This window comes from Panthera tigris, chromosome D2 (assembly GCF_018350195.1).
Source record: "Panthera tigris isolate Pti1 chromosome D2, P.tigris_Pti1_mat1.1, whole genome shotgun sequence".
Classification (NCBI taxonomy): domain Eukaryota; kingdom Metazoa; phylum Chordata; class Mammalia; order Carnivora; family Felidae; genus Panthera; species Panthera tigris.
Window position 1 is genome coordinate 54,339,700 of NC_056670.1, and position 18,165 is coordinate 54,357,864.

An 18,165-nucleotide genomic window follows, 5' to 3' on the forward strand; every position below is an offset into this window, starting at 1 on the left:
AACTCTTATGAAATATCTTCTTTTTGTTTTCTTAATGAAACATTTGTCTCCATCTTCCTCTGCCTTCTTCCTGTGCGTAACAGCTGACAAATGCTTGTTTTCCCAGTAGTGGTACATTAAAAACAAACAAACAAACAAACAAACAAACAAAAAAGTCCCATCTCTTCTCCCTTAAAGTTCCTTTTGTTAAAAACTTTAAGCCAGCCAAATGAGGGACTACACTGTTACACTGTTTGGGATCTTAAGGCAGGAAAGTTTGATAGCCCTAAAGGAAATATTGTCTTTTGTTTCAAGATTTTTTCTGGGTTGGTGATATCTTAATTCCTGATTTGTAACAAGGCAGAAACTCTGAAATCCCCATTTAGGAACAATAATTATGATTTCATTAATTCATTAATTTCTTGGATTTGATGATTTCACATAGAAGATGTTCTGTCTAAACTTAACAGAAAAAGTCATGGGGGAGGGGAAAAATAGTTACAAACAGAGAGGGAGGGAGGCAAACCATAAGAGACTCTTAAATACAGACAACAAACTGAGGGTTGATTGGAGCGGGGCTCGGAGGAGAGGACAAAATGGGTGATGGGCATTGAGGAGGGCACTTGTTGGGATGAGCACTGGGTGTTGTACGTAAGTGATGAATCACGGGTATCTACTCCCAAAACCAAGAGCACACTGTATACACTGTATGTTAGCCAACTTGACAATAAATTATATTTAAAAAAAAAAAAAAAGATGTTCTGCCTAGCACTCCTTACTATAATCGAATGGTATTTTGTCATTAGGCCTATTTTCTACGTTACAAGGGAAGTGAAAAGAGAAAGGACAAAGAATTGTGATCTTGGGCATAATTACTGGATCATCAGAAATGTTGAATCACATAAAGATAAAACAGGAAGTGGTTAAAAGAGTAAAGCACACTGTCAAAAATAAAAGGAAATAACTACTGAAAAGAAATGACTGTTAGATACTGATATGCAATTAATTGAATGTAGTTTTTTTGGTGAGAGATTAGTGGTAAGAAAATAATTGTATGAAAACACTGTTAGTTATTTATGCCCTGTTTCATTTAAAAAAATGATGGTGATAGATATTTGTGTGAATGTGTTCCTAGTAGAAAAAAACACAGTGTAACACAATAGTGGCCTTTCCTTCCTGAGTGTGTTTAGAAGTGACGTTGCTTGTCATCTGTCTGGAACAGGGAGGGTATACTAACACTTCACATTTGTTTTATTTTTTTAATTTTTTTTATTTTTGTAAATGTTTGTTTATTTTTGAGAAAGAGAGACAGACAGAGTGTGACGGGGAGAGGGACAGAGAGAGAGAGAGAGAGAGAGAGGGAGACACAGATTCCGAAGCAGGATCCAGGCTCTGAGCTGTGAGCACAGAGCCCAATGTGGGGCTTGAACTCATAAACCCGTGAGATTATGACGTGAGCTGAAGTCGGACATCTAACCAGCTGAGCCACCCACGTGCCCCTAACACCTCACATTTGTAATTACAGAGCATTTCACATTCTTTGAATTTTTACAATAACTTCATTAGATTGATGCCTTAACAAGGAAACAGCCTGAACTAAGTGACTTGTTCAAAGGGGCATCGTTCCTAATTATTAGAGCCAGAACTAGAACTTAAATCTCTTCTCAGTTAGGTAGTGCTTGAACTCATTTCTGCTGCTTGAACTCACAGATAAGTTTACCAAGGTCCTTTCCAGTCACAAGGTCTTTTCTTTGGTTTTAATAAATATACAAATGTATCACATTATGTTTATAGTCAGACAGTGCTTTTATAGTCACATAGTGTAATATTTTAAAGTCAAACGTGCTTTTAAATATAGGAATTTGGAAACAGTGGAAGGCAGATGTGCTGGGCACTCTTGGCTCTACAGATCTGCTGTTCTCCTCCACCCTGCTCTGTGTCCTGAGAGTGAACTGCATCCCTGGGCTTCTGGTTAGGTTCAGCAGGAGATGGGAGGGTGGGGAGAACAAGGTTGGGTATTTATTCCTCAGCTTCTTTCCCTGCTGGGCCAGATTGGCATTAGCTATCCTCTTTAACTGAAGGTGTAGCCGACCCTGTGGGGCCCCCACCCATGTACCCTCAGTCCTCACCACTCTTTATACATGGTGGTGGCTATTTCCTGTGTAAACACCTGCCACTTTCTGCCTGAGACCTTTTTCTGGCCATGGAAGCATGCACAGCCCATGTACAGCCCAGTGCAGTTCAGTGGTGCTGGACAGCTGATACCCCAGGGAGCAACTCTTAACCAATGATATGTGGGAATTGGTGAATAAACATTGCAGCCTCCTCTCCCCTAGTTAGGAAAACTCTGGGCTGTGGTCTTTACCATCTCCCAGGGGTTCCTATCAAGACTGAGCCCCAATTGCACTCAGTGGTGATCTACTAATCCATTCACCTGGTATTGGCCTCCTTCCCTGTCCTGTCTCACTTGCCCATCTCCTTCCAGTACCTCCTGGGATTGCCTCCTAAATAAACTACTTGTGGTGGAATCTTAGCTACAAGGTCAGCTTCAGGGTGACTTTAACCCAATATAGAAGACATGGTTCTTGTCAGGCAGCCGTCTCCTACAGCCACAGCTTACTCTGTGGGTTCCAAGAACCTCTTCCTTCCTCTCCTTGACCTTCAGACCAGATTTAGTCATGGATACCCATTGTTGCTAGCCCCAAGGTGATTCACCACTCTATGTACACACAACTGCAAATCAGGCTGGGCACTGTAATCTTTATGCTGGGTGGCTAAACAATAGATATTGTTTTAGTTAGGAAGAAAATTATAATAAGAAGAGGGAACATCTTACCCGTCTGCCACAGAGGCACACTTCAACTTCAAAAAATTTTTGAGACAGACTGTGAGATAATTAAAGATTTAAAACAACACTAATCAGGCCAGCAATGATTAAAATGCAATGGCTACCACCATAATGTCAATTAAAGCATCAGGGTTATCTATAGGTTGCTCTTCAGGATGATTGCTGTTTGAGAAGATCTGGTTCTGCTCTGGCTCTTCTTCTTGGAGGCAGAGTTCTTTCAAAGTCTCTGCAGTGCCAATCTGATGATGTGCTAACCTAATACTCTTAGTTACAGCAAAGCTGCTCCCACACCCAGCAGCCTCATGTACTTAGTTTCACATGTCAGGCATTGCTGTGACAGTATTTATTCTCAATTGTAGCAAAATAAGTTTTTTTTACACATCAATAAAAATTTGGAGGGATTTGATTTCTTGAGAACATGGGGGAAAATCCCCATGTTACATATTTTAGAGGAATGAAATGAGTAATAAATAGTCCCTGCCCTCCAGAACTCCAAGTCTAGCAATGGAGGGTGGGGTGAAGACTGAAGGGAAATTTGGGGTGGGAAGAAATCATCACCAGTATAAGTGGTAGAATACTTTAAGATGTTAATTATTGTGGGTGCCCAGTCCTACCCTGGCTTGTTGAAATTACACAAGGTGCTCTGAAACATAGGGTAATGGGGAAGAAATAAAGGGGTACCCTTGAGGGCTAGGAAAGAACAGAAATTCTGGAGCACTGGGAAGAGGATGGAGGTTGGTGGGCCATGGGTAGTAGGGGCCCTTGCTTATTCCATGGTTGTGTCCTGGTTGTTAAGACCTCAGAAGGGGTCGCCTTATGGCACCTTAGGGAGGCTCCACTCTAAGTACCAGGGCTTCTAGCTGAGGCACAGCCCCTTTTCAGCCCTACCCCACTCATGGTTAACATTGGAACAGGTAGCCTGTCACATTTCAAGGTTGGGCAGTGAGAATAACAAGAGGTTAAGGTAGGTGAGAGATTAGAAGTCCTTCCACCATTTTCTTTTCATTTTTTTAAAAGTTTATTTATTTATTGGGAGAGAGAGAGGGAGGGAGAGAGAGAGAGACAGAGAGAAGAATGGGGCACAGGCAGAGAGAGAGAATCCCAAGTAGGCCCCACGCTGTCACCACAGAGCCCAACTAACGGCTTGATCCCACGAGCCATGAGATCATGACCTGAGCTGAAATCAAGAGTCAGATGCTTAACTAACTGAGCCACCCAGGTGCCCCACCCTCCCCCATTTTCTGATGCATGCACTTCTGTCAAATTCTGGTATAAACCAGGAAGGTAAGGGAACCTTAGTAATGATTGTGATGGGCTTTCTTGCCAGCTCAGAGGGTGCTAATATTGGACTTAAATTTATATAAAGAAAATAAAGATAAGAAAAATGTTTGGATACCTAAATGTCATGGCTTAAGATTGAATCTGTTCCGTGCATACGCAAGACAAAAAGTAGAATATGACAAGGGTTCCACAGGAGGCCAAGCATTATAGCATAGTTACAATAAATCATGGCATATTTTTAGCTGTTTGTGAGGACTGCAGTCTCTCTCTCTCTCTTTTTTTTTAAGTTTATTTATTCATTTTGAGAGAGAGAGAGCATATGCAGGAAGCAGAGAGAGAGAGGGAGAGAGAGAATCCCAAGCAGGTGCTGCACTGTCAGTGCAGAGCCTGACGCGGGGCTCAAACCCACCAAGGGTAAGATTATGACCTGAGCCAAAACCAAGAGTCAGACGCTTAACCAAGTGAATCATTCAGGCACCCCACTGCAGTCTCGTTTTCACAGTTTTGATTTTTTTTCCAGGCTAGTGCAGTTAAATAGAGGAGGGGGTATAATTATTTTCCTCACTGATTCTGTTCTAGCTTGCTCCATTTCTTAACACAAAGTGTAGTAACAAATAATTGTACATGTGGTAAAAATTTATGTGTTAGTCAAGTATTGATGAAGTATTTTCTGGTAATTCCATCTACTTTCCCCTAATCATTATGTATCATTTGAGAATATGCATCATATTCCGTAAAATCCATGTTACCCATCTTCTAGATTATAGAGGCAGAAAAAAACTGTTTAGTTTGCAAGGCATTATGGCACAGAGAGTGCACATCCCTTTGCTCCCCCATCTCCTCCTCCCACAGACACCTTTCTTAAGCGGCAGCTTTCTCTTTGTCATTCCAGAGGCTTCAGAGCAGAGACCTCTATGCAATTTCTGTTTTTCCTCAAGAAATTATGGCGAACAGTCGAGTGGGTAGGCTTAGAGACATTTTCTATATATAGTCTGTGTATCCTTGATTCTAAAACACTTGATAAAAACAGATTTGTAATGTTTTGAAATTCAGAATGTGTCTTGCAATCAATGTCAAAAGAAATCTGTCTGTTTCCAGGCAGAACTGTAAGTTTTGCTGTTTGTCATTGTGCACGAGCATGCCTAGTGTTGTGTGGAAGGTATCTTGCCATCTGCTTGCCAACTCAGATGAGTTATTTGTAACAGTACTTTACGCAGGTGAATTTTATTTGTACATTTTATTTTATTTAATTAAATAATTTTTATTTTTTACCATAGGTATTTGCATCTTTTTTCTTTTTATCTTTTCACTTATCTCCTACCTCCCACCCCCCACCTCTGGCAACCACCAGTCTGTTCTCTGTATCTATGGGTTTGTTCTTGGTTTTGTTTTAGATTCTATATACACAGGAGGTCATACAGTATTTGTGTTTTGCTGTCTACCTTATTTCACTCCACGTAATGCCCTCGAGGTTCATCCATGTTGTTTGTTACAAATGGCAAGATATAATTCTCTTTTATGGCTGAATAATATTCCATTGTGTGTGTGTGTGTGTGTGTGTGTGTGTGTGTGTGTGTATGCGTATGCACATCTTCTTTATCCATTCATCCACTGATGGAGATACTTAAGCTGCTTCCATATCAAGGCTATTGTAAATGGTGCTGCAATGAACATGGGGGTACAGATATCCTTTTGAGGGTATCCTTTTCATTTTCTTCAGATAGATAGAAGTGGAATTGCTGGATCATATGGTAGGTTTATTTTTTTAATGTTGTTTTTTTATTTATTTTGAGAGCGAGAGAGAGAGCGAGCAGGGGAGGGGCAGAGAGAGAGGGAGAGAGAGAATCTAGAGCAGACTCTGCACTGACAGACCCTGACACAGGGCCTGAACTCACAAACTAGGAGATCATGACCCGAACCAAAATCAAGAGTCAGACGTTTAACTGACTGAGCCACCCAGGCACCCCAGTAGTTCGGTTTTTAATTTCTTGAGTAATTTCCATACTGTTTTCCATAGTGGCTGTACCAATTTACATTCCTACCAACAGCGTGAACAAGGGTTCCCTTTTCTCCACACCTTTTCCAACACTGGCCATTTCTTATGTTTTTGATGGTAGCCATTCTAACAGGCATGAGGTGATGTCGCACTGTGATTTTGATTTGCATTTCCCTGGTGATTAAAAGATGCATTTTTCATGTACATGTTGTCCATTTCTATATCTTCTTTGGAAAAATGTCTCTTCAGATCTTTTGCCATTTTAAAATCACATTGGGTTTTTTTCTTCTTCTTCTTTTTTTTTTTTTTTTTTTTTGCTATTGAGTTGTATGAGTTCTTTATATATTTTGGATATTAGTGCCTTATCAGATATGTGATTTGCAAATATTTTCTCTTATTTGGTAGGTTGCCTTTTCATTTCATTGATGGTTTCCTTTACTGCACAGAAGATTTTTGGTTTGATGGTGTGCCGCTTGTTTATTTTTGTTTTTGTTGCCTTTGCTTTTGGTGGCACATTCAAAAAATCATCACCAAGGCCAGTGTCAAGGAGCTTATTGCCTATGTTTTCTTCTAGCATTTTTATGGTTTCAAGTCTTATATTCAAGTTTTTCATCCAAGTTGAGTTAATTTTTGTGTATGGTATAAGATAGTGGTTGAGTTTCACTCTTTTACATGTGGCTGTCCAGTTTTACTAGCAATTTCAGGTGAATTTTAATTTAATTCTAGACTCCCATTTGACTTTTAAAGATTATAATTCAGCAAACCTAAATTCTTTTTTTTAATGTGGAAGATTGCCCATTATATGTCAAACAATGAATTTAAAAATGGGGGGTTGTCACATACTTTGGACTAGATAAGAAAACTTTCAGAGTGGGAAGAGATTGTGTGACCAATTCATGGGCTGAGGAGTTTTACTTGGGAATGGCACGCCTGTTAAAGGGTTCTAGCTAACTTGTTCCCTGAAAGTTTTTATGAAAATGTTTAATATTTAGTGCAAATAATATAAAAATGTATAAAGAAAAGTCAGTAAACTCCTTTCCCACTCCTCCACCCATTTCTACTCTCTCTTCCCCTAGAAGGAGGATCCTTCCATGTCTGTCTTTATGTTCATGCATGATGTGCCTATATAGATTTTTGCAATGATATTATGCTAATCCCAAGACTCCCTATAGTGGATTTGTCAGGGTTGCATCCACAGGTCCTCAGATCTCTTTACTGTTTCCGTGTGCGCTGGCTCCTGGTGTAATCACCCTCCCCACAGCCTGCACCTGGGTTGCCTTGTGGGCAGCCCTCAGGTTGCTGGAACATACTTTGCTTGTGTTCATAGGAGCCCAGAAGCATGTAAGAATTTACACCTCACCCACTAGCCTTGGCTAATCACTGATAAATGCAAAGTGTAAACTCTAGCTCTCCTGCTCCCCTCATGAATATAATTGAGTCAGTCATTCAGGTAGTTTCCTGACTGTTTTGTTTTGTTTTAGACACTAAACACAATGCTAAAATGTACAGCTTTGTACATATATCCTCTGCTCGAATGTACGGAGTTTGAACTAAGCCACTGCACACTACTGAGATAAAGTGGTAAACCTCTAAGTCTGCAGAATGGTCTAAGGGAGAGAACTAGGCAACAGAATTTTGATTCTTTCCTTCAACAAATATTTACTGGTCTTCTTTCACGTGCAAGTTCTGTGTAAGGCCTACATGTTCAGTAGAGAACAAAACAGAAATGGTTTCTGCCCTCTTGGAACTTGTGTAGTCAGGGGTGGGAGGGAGACATTCAGCAACAATCTCATAAGTAAATCTTTGCAAATTGAATAAATGCTATGAAGAAAAAATTGAGTGGTCTGCAAGAGTGTAACTGAGGGACTTAGATTGGGAAATCAGGAACAACTTCTCTGGGGAAGTGACAGTTATTAGAAAATAAAAATAAAAAATTTTTCCAATGTTTAGATTATTTACACAATCCTAAAGTTCATTCTAAGGAGTTTTTATTTTACTTTGCATTTACTTGAATTGAACAGACATGAAATTGACTTTTGCTTCAACTTGCAATGTCTGCAGAATAGCCCTCTTTTTGCTGAATTCTTTGAAACTCCCTTTGCTATCTTGTCCTCTCAATCCCTTCCCCTGTCCTTTCATATTTATTTCATTTAAAAAATTGTGATAATATTTCCAAGGTGGCATTTTCTGACCTTCTAGCCCACCTCTTTTCTGGCCCACATCAGGCTGATATATAGAGGGAGATTTTTGGTGAAGCAGTAAACAACAGGAGATCTATAAATATGAAAGATGGTCATACTGGCAGGAGAAGGCGCTGAGGTATCTGGAGGTTGGAATCCTACTACTACTACCACTACCTAATCCTACTGCTTCCTTGTAAGAGGAATACACCTGATGTAACTCATTAACTAGTGCCTGGGACCTCCAGGATAGGTGGAAAGGGAAGGGAGTGAAAATGAAGGAGACCACAGAGAGCAGGAGACCGCTGATGCCACGATAGTCCCTGACACAGTGTAGGTGTTCACTAAATATTTGTTGAGTAAATGAATACATGAATGATGCTCACTGGAGTAAATTGCACATGAACTGATTGATCAGCAGCCTCACACGAAAAGGCAAGGTGCTGTTTTGCATTAGGCCCTGGACTCACTCACTCACTCTGTGAACATGATGATCTACTGATTAGAATGTTTTCTGGCAATTCCTGTGCCTAGGTTTCTAAATGCTAAGGGGTCAGGTAAGAATACATGCCATCCTTTCTCAAGATGGGGGAAATTTCAGATATGAATGAGATAGGGGAGAGGAAGCAAACCAAGGGCACAGGCAGGGGTGGGTGCTGGGACTGAGCATCCAGGGTTGAGTTCATTTGACGTGATCAGACCAGAGGTCACTGTCTGGAGGCTAAGATAACATCATCTTCCTGCACCAAAACCGGATGCAGCAGTCATTTGTCTGGGAACCAAGGAGTCCTGTGTCACCAGAGTCGTGAAAGGCTGGTTTGGGCAGGGAAATGCATAACCCAGTTGGTGACAGCCAGGGTTCTTCTCACCTTAAGTAGGCTGGACATAATCATAATGACTTCTTGGGTGTTTTGAGTGGCTACCCAGAAGGGTAAGATGTGAAGAGGATCTGATTTATATTTAATTTTTTAATGGCAATTTGAGAGAGATTGGAATAGCCACTCAAAATCAGCTATATATTAAGCACATATGCAAACTACTAGACTAGGTGCCATGGGATATGAAAGGATATGGATGAGGAGGAGAGAAAAAGAATTTGGAGTCAGACTCAAGAATTTGAAGTCAACTCTAGGTTATATACATGAGATATATTACACATGAAAAGAAGCCGGCAATGCACGGCATTGAGCAAGTACCAAGTAACTTGGCACTTGTGAGAAGAGAATTATGCTCTCAGAATTTGGAGGAGGGAGGCTTAGCTGGAAGACTAAAGATTTAAGGTTTGAACTAGATCTTGAAGGATGAACTGCGAGAACCACCTAGGCTAAGTCTGAAAACTATTATCTTTTCTTGCTCTCCTATTCATCCAGGCTCTGCTGGCCCTCAGTGGATGAGGGGCCTAATGTAAAGGAGAGCAGGACTTTGCCTGACTTTGGCTTTGTCTCCAGGGCTTGTCACCCCTGGCTGATCTCTGCAAAGGCGGAGGCAACATGCAAGCTTCCTGCTATAGACTGGCCTGGTATTGTGGGCTATTATTGTCTTCAAAAACTGGGTGTGTGAGCCATGCTGCTAAGGTCTTGAGCATAAAATTCTAGAGGCTATGTGTTCTTTAAAAATTTCCCCTTCTTCTTAGGACCAGTAATGTTCAGAAATTCAAAGACAGAGACTTATGCCCTTGGGAATCTTTGATTCGTTAGCAAGTACAACCCTGAACACTTAGGGTTGGTGAAGTGTGGTACATTTTTCTTAACTCCAATTTTCTCTCAATCTCAGAGCTACTTTCATTTGTCTGGCAGTGTCCCCATATAAGGGGGCACTCTGGAGAAGTATAAGTATTTTCCCTCCTTTTATTATTATTTTTTTCACATTCTTGAACCAGCTGTCGCTTACTCCTTCCTGCCCTGCCCTGGTCCCAGAGTTTCTGACTTCTCCCTAGAGGCACTTATTGGAAACTTTTTGAGCCAGTGGAGAATCAACTTAGAGGCTTTTCTACTATTAGACCAATGGGAATATTGTGTGTCATGGATGGAAAGATTTGAATACTACAACTATCACACTGAGGCTACATAACAAGGCTAGTTCCATGTCTTGGCACACAGCCAGAGTTAACTTTGCTTTGCTGGATGTAGATACAATGAATTCTGTTTGACCAAGAAATCATGTGTAACAAATGCTTTTGCAAAACCTTGTCCGTTTAGCAGTTACTTCAATAAAGATGTGCTTCAGCAAGGGGTTTTTGTATAACAGCTGTGTTTAAACACCTATCTTAACATTTAAAAAAATGAACTTTTTATTTTAGAGTAGTTTTTTGATTTATAGAGAAGTTGTGAAGATACTATAGAAAGTTCCCATATACTTCATACCCAGTTCCCCCCGTAATTATTAACATCTTAAATTAGTATGGTACATTTGTTACAATCCATGAACCAATACTGATACATTATTATTACTAAAATTCATACTTTATTCAGATTTCTTTAGTTTCTGTATAATGTTCCCTTTCTGTTCCAAGATCCCATATTTCATTTAATCCTCATGTCTTCTTAGGCTCCTCTTGAATGGGATTTTTTTTTTTTAACTTTCCTTGTTTTTGATGACCTTGACAAGTTTGAGAAGTACTGGTCAGGTATTTTATAGAATGTTCTTCAACTGGGATTTATCTGACACCTTTCTCATAGTTATACTGGGGCTATGCAGTTTTGGGAGGAAGAGCACAGAGATGAAGAGCCAGTTTTATCACATCACACCGAGGGTATGCACTATCAGCATGACCTATTATCGTTGGTGTTATCTTGGTCACCTGGCTCAGGTGGCATTTGTCAGGTTTCTCCACTGTGAAATCACTCTTTCTTCTTCCCTTCCCATACTCCACTCTTTGGAATGTAGTAACTATGTGTAGCTCGTGCTTAAGGAGTATTAGGCGCCATCTCCTAGAGGGCAGAGTATCTACATAAATTATTTGGAATTCTTCCTGTCAGAAGATCTGTCTATTCTCCCTCATTCATTTATTCAATAATTTATATCAGTATAAACTCATGGATATTTATTTTATACTTTCGGTTATAATTGACTACAATTTTATTTTGTGCTCAAATTCTTCCAGTTTTGGCTATTGTCTCCTGTGTCAGTTTGATCTACACTGTCACTGCAGGGTTTTTTGATCACTCCCTTACTTTCTGGCACCACAAGATATTCCAGGCTCACCTTGCGTATTTCCTACCTCAGTCCTAGAATCAGCCATTTCTTCAGGAGTTCAGGAGAACTGTGTTAGAATACAAAGATCTAGGGGCTGGCTGTGCTTCATGCTCCTTGAGTATCATTGGTTAGAGGCCCTCACAGCTGACAGAGCGAGGAAGTATTTATGTACTCTGAACCTTGTATATATACACAACTGTAAATATTGCTATATTAAGCAGTCTATATGTTAAAGTAAACTTCATGAGTTCATACTGATGTCTCCAACTATAGTGCATTACCATGTGGGTCATTCTAGACACCTCCCCTTGCCTTGTAACCTTCCACCCCAATAGTAGGGCCACTGACTCCTACCGTCATCCATTTACTTAAGTGTTCAATTCCAGTATACATGTACAGCGAGCAGTCTCTCAATTATGAACCAGTAGCCTCATGGGAAACTTTATCAAGTAGAGTAATGTATTTTGTATAGTTCCTTTTGCTTTTAGTATTGCAAACTTCACTTCTTTCCAAAGTCAGCACCCCTTTCTCTTCAAGTCATACTTCACCCATTCCCCTCTCTCAACATGGCCCCAGTCCCACGGTTGCTGTTGAATATATAGAATTGCTTTAAATTTGGGGAAGAGAGGTAGAGAGATCGTTTGTGCTATAGGATGGAAGGGACTTCTGCTCTCATTCTCCTCAGGTACCCTGGGTTTACCTCTGAAAAACAAAAGGATGATGTTGGAGGGGAAAAAGCAAGAGACACCAAAGAGAAGATAATGTTTTGTTTAATATAAACATAGATCTAGCATATAAGTGAATAGGAAAGGAAGACATACTTCTTGAGTGCCAGCCATGTCCTAGAGTCTCTGTTAGGAGTGAGTTCTTACATATTTTTTTTCTCCTTTTCCCCTTACAGTAATATAGATTAAATATACAGATATAGAATCTATGATATAGATTAAAAACAAAATCTTGTGGTGCCTGGGTGGCTTAGTTGAGCATCTGAATCTTTATTTTAGGCCAGGTCATGATCCCAGGGTCTTGGGATGGAGCTCCACACTGGGCTCCACACTCAGTGTGGAGCCTGCTGGATTCTCTCTCTCTCTCTCTCTCTCTCTCTCTCTCTCTCTCTCTCTCTCTCTCTCTCTCTCGCTTTCTTCCCATCTGTCCCTTTCCCCCTCTTGCGCCTGCTCTCTAAATAAATAAATAAATAAATACCTTTAATAAAGTAAATAAATAAAACCAAATCTTTATTTTACATATAAAGGAACTGAGGTGCAGAGAGGCTTATTAACTTGTCTAAGATCACACGGTAAGAATTTGAACCTAGATCTCCTTAACTCTGAAGCTTTGGCAGCACGTCAAAATCATCTCGGCCTTTGGGGTGCCTGGCTGGCTTAGTCAGTAGAGCAGCCAACTCATGATCTCAATGTCTTGAGTTCAAGCACCAAGTTGAGTGTGGAGTCTACTTAAAAACAAACAAGCAAACAAACAAACAAAAGTCATCTGGGCTTTTAAAACAGAAGATAAATAAACAAACAGAAAACCTTGCCTGAGCCCTATCCCAGACCAAGTTGAATCCCAATGTCTGAGGGTAGGGATGGGCATTAGCATTTTTAAGTGCCCCCGTTGATTATAATGTGCAAGCCAAGGTTGAGAATCATGGCTCTGCTTGGAGAGACAGTCTCTCTCCTACTTTTCTCCTAAAAGAAGGGAAAGGGCATTTTCTGAACCAATGTGCATTCTAAATACTCTCAGAGGATCCACCTCTATTCCCTATTTCCTACTCCATACAGGGGTTCTTATCATCTCTGAATAACTGCTAGCAGGCAGACAGAGTCAGAGCAGAGGTTATTATGGATGGAAGAGAAGTAGAGATTCAATCCAGTAAAGTTAATCTGTGTTTCTCTTCTCATGAGACATGTATGCATAGTGCTGATAGATTGTCAAAGCACAATGTCAAATAGTGTCAAGAAAATTTAATATGATTTTCAAAATGTGCTGGAAAATTTTGTTTGTTGAATATTCATACACCAATACCAAATAGTACTGACTTAATATCTTGGTTTATATGGAGTGAAAGAAGATGGAGCCTAGGTCTATTGCTGGTGGAAAAAAATGTATGAGTTCCTGAGATTAGATCTGTAAGATATCTAAGATATAACATTGTACCACATGATTTTCAAAGTACTATAATGTACCATTCCTATCAATTATAAAAACCCATTCTTTTACAGTCTCCTTTTAGCCTTGAAAGCAACTATAGCAAGGAATATTTAAAAAATATCAAAACGGCATTAATGCTTTGAACACTGTTTCAAATATTATGAAGAATATTTTATTTTTTTAAATTCAAAAAAATTTTTTTAAATGTTTATTTATTTTTGAGAGAGAGACAGGCATGAGCACGGGAGAGCAGAGAGAGAGGGACACACGGAATCCCAAGCAGACTTCAGGCTCTGAGCTGTCAGCACAAAGCCTGACATGGGGCTCAAACTCATGAATGGCAAGATCATGACCTGAGCCAAAGTTGGCCACTCAACCGACTGAGCCACTTAGATGCCCCTATGAAGAACATGTTAGTATATTCAAATATAATAAAAGCTAAATGGATAAATGCAGGCATTCTTGGAGTTGGCAAAACATGTCATTTTTCTAATAGTTACCCATGACATTTATTTTAAGATACATAAAACCAGAGTACCTCCTAACATGAATTTTATCAATAGACTTTTGTTTTATTTATTTTTTAAATGCTTTATTTATTTTTGAGATAGAGAAAGAGAGAGAGCGCGCGACTGCACGCAAGTGGGGGAGGGGCAGAAAGAGGGGGACAGAGGATCTGAAGCCGGCTCTGCGCTACTGATAGAGGTGAGCCCGATGTGAAGCGGAACTCACGAATTGTGAGATCATGACCTAAGCAGAAGTCAGATGTTCAACTGACTGAGCCACCCACGTGCCCTCAACTTCTGTTTTAATGAAGAAGTAGAAACAGTGTTGAGACCAGAATACCCATCCTCCACCCCGTTCTACCAGCCACCTTCCATAGCACCACCTACTAGTGACTCAGATGCTACCATCACTACTCCGATTTCTGTGATTCCTGATTGCTTGGTCATTGTTGGGTGGATAGAGAGTTCCTCAAGTTGTCAAACCATACTGTGGATATTGCACATTAAAGAGAGTGCCTGATTATTGTGCTACAAACTGCACAGTGAATATATTTCTTTGGTTTACACTGGTGTAACAGCTTTTTAGCTTTGACCAGTTTGTTGTTCAGTTACTTTTATTTGTCTTGCAGATGATCTCTTTCATCTGACTATTTGCTCCTCAGATGAAACGCTCAGCCTATTTTGTCATGATCATCTTGCCAGATTATAGCAGTTTTTTCCACTGAACCTTGCTATCTTTCAGTCCCAAGCCAGTTTTGCATTAGGGTTACTGACTCAGTGAATATTCAGCCATGTTCTTTAAGACCCTGGAGCAATTCCCTCGTATAATTATTGCACATCATCAGGTAATCTCCCACTTTTTGCCCAAGATTCTCTCTTTCTTTCTTTTTCTTTTCTTTTTTTTTTTTTTTAAGTAGTCTCCACGTCCAATATGGAGTCCAATGCAGGGCTTAAACTCACAACCTTGAGTTAAAGAGCTGAGCTAAGATCAAGAGTCAGATGCTTAACTGACTGAGCCTCCCAGGTGCCCCTGAGATTCTTTTTTATCAGAAAATTTCAAACACACAAAGTGGAGAAAATAGTAAATCAAATTCGCATCTAACTTCTGCAGCAGTCACCTCATCCTTACTCTTGTTTCAGCTGTGCCTTACCTGTTCTTCCTCTTTTTGAAGTGAATTCAAGATTTCCTTTGAACATATTTCATTATGTATCTGCAAAAGTTAAGGATTTCTGAAAAATTGTAGACACAATACTATTAAACACATTTAAAAATGAATCGTTCTTTGATTTTAGAAAATAATATCCAAATAGTGTTCAAATTTCTTCAGTTATCTTGGAGTTTCTTTTAAATTGGTTTAAATCAGGGGCGCCTGCGTGGCTCAGTCGGTTAAGCGCCCGACTTTGGCTCAGGTCATGATCTCGCGGTCCGTGAGTTCGAGCCCCTCGTCGGGCTCTGTGCTGACAGCTCAGAGCCTGGAGTCTGTTTCGGATTCTGTGTCTCCCTCTCTCTGACCCTCCCCCGTTCATGCTCTGTCTCTCTCTCTCTAAAAAATAAATAAAAACGTTAAAAAAAATTAATTGGTTTAAATCAGAATTTCAAGGTCCAGATAGTACATTTGGGTTAGTATATCGTTTAAATCTCTTTTATTCTGTAGGTACCTCATCCTCTTTTGACTTTACTGCAATTTATTTTTATTTTTTAATTTTCTTAACATTTATTTATTATTGAGAGAAAGAGAGACACAGAGCATGAGCAGGGGAGGGCTAGAGAGAGGGGGCGACATAGAATCTGAAGTATGCACCAGGCGCTGAGCTGTCAGCACAGAGCCCGACGTGGGGCTCGAACTCGCAAACTGTGAGATCGTGACCTGGGCCGAAGTTGGTCGCTTAACCAACTGAGCCACCCAGGCGCCCCGCCCCCCGCTCCTCACCGCAATTTATTTGTTAAAGAAATTGAATTGTTTTGTAGTATTTCCTCAAGATTAAATTATACTGATTGTTTTCCTGAAGTGTCTTCTTACATGGTTTTCTGTGCCCTATATTTCCTGTAAACTGGTAATTAAATTGAGAGGCTTCAATTTTTTGGCAAGACTACTTCAGAAGGTGCTGTGTGTTCTTCCATCAGGAGGCCTTCAGTGAATGTTTGTACCTCCTTTTGTGATGTCAGCAGTCACTGATGATTATTACCTAGCTTCATCACTTAGATGTTTATATAATGATGATACTCTAATGCTATCAATTTGATTCTTTCATTATCTGGAATACTTTAAGGAGAAACTTTCCCTCATCAGTTATTTGGTTGTTGTGTGGTACAGTTTGTGCAGCAAAGCATATTGACTGTTGGTATTTCCTCCTTTTATTTGTTTTCTGAATAATGAATTGGTTCCAAAGATGAACAATGATTCCTTTAGATTATCATTATGAACACATAGGTATCAACATATCTGATGTGTTTCCATTCTTATTGCTGTTCAAAGTTTTACTACTTTGGCTAGTAGGAGCCACTTGAAGTTGGTTCCTGAGTCCCTTTGACACAACCCTAGTAGTTTTAGATAGCACCTTTGCTTTCTGATATGACAAAATATTCCAATCTCATAGACTTCCCACCTTAGGCTTGGAATCAGCCATTTTCCCAAAGAATTTGGTTCATTGTAGTGGAAAATAGTATTTAGACATCACAATCTTGTGCTGAGGCAGAAGGTAATATTTAGTAAAGACCTATAGGGAATGAGGGAAGGAGTTGTGTGGATATTTGGGAGAATAGCATTCCAGACAGAAGGAACAGCAGGTGCAAAGAATATGAGGCTGGAACAGAGGGAGCAAGAAGAGGAAAGTAGTGGGAAAGAAAGAGGTGATGGGGAGCAGGCTAGGGAGGGCCTTGTAGGCTATCTGAAGGACTTTAGGTTTGCTTGGCATAGGTGGGAGCCATTGGAGGGTTTTGAGCAGAGGAATGAGGAATAATCTTTTGTTTTAACTGAATCACTAGTGCTGGGCTGTTATTGGACTGAACAGGCTTCAAAGCAGAATCTGGCAGACCAGTGAGAAGGCTATCACAGTAAACCAGGTGAGAAGTGATGTGGCTAAGGCCAGTGTGGTAGCAGTGGAGATGATAAGGAGTCAGGTGCTAGATATATTTTGAAAATGGAACCCACAGAATTTGCTGAAGGATCTGACTTGGAATGTAAGGAAAGAGGATTCAATGTGACTCCAAGTTTTGTGGCCTGAACTATAAGTGAAATCATAAAACATCATGATAATATGAGTGGCGTCTCTTCTGTGGGTCAGTGCTGTGTTTGGGGGAGGGACAGTAGAGGGGTCAGGGAAAGCCCCACAGAAGACTAGATACTTAAACTAAGTCATGAGGTATATGTAGGAGGACCCATGAGCAAGAGGGGAAAGAGCATTCTGAACAGAGGGAGTGACCGAGGAAGTAGAAGGTTAAACTTTGGGAGAGATGGGTGTCTTGCATGAGTACAACTTATGTAAATGCAGAGTCCTGAAAGGACAATGGGTTTGGAATTATGATTTGGTTTTGGAGTACAGGGATCTATGGCAGGAAATGAGTCTAGAGAGGTAGAGGGAGACCTTATATATTCCACGATAAGAATTTGAATTTTGCTTTATGGATAATAAGGAGACTAGGACTTTTTAAGCCTGGGAATGTCATTATCAGGTTTATACCTCAGAAAGATCATGTGGGCAGTTCAGTGAGAGAGATTGAAGATAAAGAAAAAATGAAACTTCAATCATTTTGAGAATTCATCAAAGATCACTTTATCATTAAAAGAAAGAGAAATATCTTCACTTCTTCCTAACAACTCCGTCTCTGAGTGCAGTTTTTACTTTCTACCTCTCATTACAAGTAACACGACCATGAGCAATTATAACAATTTTTTAATTCAGATTTAGTTTTTAAGATAAATTCTCAGGCCTTTGGAAAGACACACACAAATCCCATCTGTTTTTTAATTATTCTTGGATGAATAACACTGAACTATATAGTGTTTTCATATGCCAAGGAGGGTGTGA

General features: G+C 40.0%; 1 long non-coding RNA gene across 1 annotated transcript; it reads right to left on the reverse strand.

Annotated features, from left to right (window-relative positions):
• Positions 1–10,774: 10,774 nt before the first annotated feature.
• LOC122231971 lies at positions 10,775–16,257 on the reverse strand. Its single transcript, XR_006209286.1, has 4 exons — positions 16,158–16,257; positions 15,288–15,347; positions 11,834–12,181; positions 10,775–11,214 (listed from the first exon to the last, which is right to left on the reverse strand). It is a non-coding gene; the product is annotated as an uncharacterized LOC122231971 (long non-coding RNA).
• Positions 16,258–18,165: the final 1,908 nt, after the last annotated feature.